The following is a 2,349-nucleotide window of genomic DNA, read 5'->3' on the forward strand; positions in this document are numbered from 1 at the left end:
AAACAACCCTATTCGCATTTGAGGCTGCGGCGCGGTCAACTTTCCTATCGGGCGTTCTAAGGCCGAACATCATGAAGTGTGTCAGGGGTGAGTACTAATTTAATTTTAAAGATAAATTTAGAATTGCGAAGAGTATAAGTTTTAAGATAGTCCCCTTACTTTTGAATTTACAAAATTTTTTCTAAAAATTTTTCCAAAAATTTACTTTAACTACTCTAATACAGTTCTGGTCAATCAATTAATAGGACTGTTTCAAAACTTATACTTATACTTAATATTTATTTTGGGTCCTAAGACCCCAGCGTATCCCTGATTTGGGTCAATAAACCCTGTCACACTTAGCTTAAATCTAGCACTGGGGGCAATAACCCACTCAGTGTGTGTATAACTAAACTAATTATTAAGAGCAATAGCCCCGTCAATAATCCTAATACTAATACTTAAAACTAATATTGCCGGCAATAAGCCCAGTCAATATGAGGTCGGACACTTTAAATAAATCTATAATCTATAGTAAATTTAATGACTAGTGCTTAACTATAGTAAAATAAAATAATAAAAATAAAAATAAAATAAAATTAATAAAATAATATTAATAAAATACAATAAAAAGCAATAAAATTTTTAAAAATTGACTAGATAATTTAAAGTGTCCTTACAGCTAAGATTACGGTCGGGCACAACTATAGTAATATCCTAATTTTACAATTTTTTGTAGCTCTACTTGTAGAGATTATGTCCGTTTACAATAATTTTTTAGGAAGCTCCAGGCTCCCCGCCTCACTTTTTTGTCAAAATTTTTATTTTTATTCTAATTTTAACAATTTTTTAAAATAACTCTACAATGGCTCTACCTAGAGTCAATTTGGTGTCTGGAGAAGATAGTCCTCCCCAAGCCGGTTCCAACGACACCAAACACGGGCACCCTATGACTAACGCGGCCGGAGCTACGGCGTTTCGAAATTTTACTGAAAAACCAAGATGGCGGGTGGTATATTTCCCAAGCCGTATCTCTACGGTCCCGCGGTCGAATGTAGCCGTGTTTGGGGTCCCTAGCCTCAGCTCGAGCAGGGCTATTTGAATTTTGAATTTTAAGCAATTTTTTATTTGTCAAAATTTTTTGAATTTTTTATTGTCCTAAAAAGTTTGCCCAAGTCGTAACAAGCACTCCCTTGAAAACCCCGTCAAAAAGTGCCCACTGGTTGCGGAGAAAACTCGACTTTTGTATTTCCAATATGGCGTCCGAAAATGGCCGCTTCGTCCTAAATTTTCGATTTATGGACCGAAAGTACCCGAGTTTGGGCTCGTTTTGTTGGGATTTTTACTAGGGTGTCAAATTCTTATATAACTAAGTCCTCAGGTTTGCCCCCGATTTGATATTTCAAAAATTAATAAAAAATTTTTGTTTTTTGTAATTTAAAAATCCAATTTTCGCTATAAAAATTAAAATTAAGGGTCTAAAATGTAGAGGATTTTTTCCTCCACAATACTGTAAAAACTAAATTATTCTAGATTTTTTAGAAGTATTTTTAAATTACGTTTTAAAATTTTGAAAAATCTTTAAAAATTAATAACTCAAAAATTCCCCAACAAAAAATTTTGATTTTTACTACACTTATAGAATTCAATATAAACTTTAATTTAATTAAGAAAAAACTATATGTCAAAGATCGTTTTAATTTTTTATTAATTTTTGAAAATTACTAAATTTTTAAAATTGTATATCTTAACTGCGGTTTGTCCTTTTTCAGATCTGCAAACGGATTTGGGGTCCTCACGTCTGCCTCTGTCGGTATGTATTTTTGGTTTATCCAAAATGGCCGCCGTTCACTGACCTCGTGGCACGTGGTAGTTGTTTTTTTGGGTATTTTCTCAGCCGTTTCTGGCCGAAAAAATCCAAAATTGGTGTCGTCTTATAGAGCTCGACGAGGCCGACAGGATAGCAATTTAAAAAGTAGGGGTCGCAGCGACTAATCGCGCGGCGTTCGCAGTCAAAGTTTTGAAATTTTGCACTTTTTGTGTTTTTCGTCAAAAACTTTTCGAATTTCACTCCGATCAAAAAACGGTTTTCACTGTCGGATTTGTCACGTTTTCGCGCGTGTTTTGATATGTCGCACTATATGGTTTGTGCACTTTTTACCACTTTCGCGATTTTTCGAGTATTTTTCAAGGCGTAAGCGAGCGCGGAGCGTACCTGGCAGCGAGCGGTCACCACGGGGGGATGCCTGCGACTCGGTTAGGTTAGGTTAGGTTAGGTTAGGTTAGGTTAGGTTAGGTTAGGTTAGGTTAGGTTAGGTTGGAATCGCGCGCCGGTTGTCGTACCGTGTGCATCGCTTCCGTGTCGCTCCG

The sequence above is a fragment of the Papilio xuthus genome, unplaced genomic scaffold (genome assembly GCF_000836235.2).
Source record: "Papilio xuthus unplaced genomic scaffold, Pxut_1.1 DF826945.1, whole genome shotgun sequence".
NCBI classification, from domain to species: domain Eukaryota; kingdom Metazoa; phylum Arthropoda; class Insecta; order Lepidoptera; family Papilionidae; genus Papilio; species Papilio xuthus.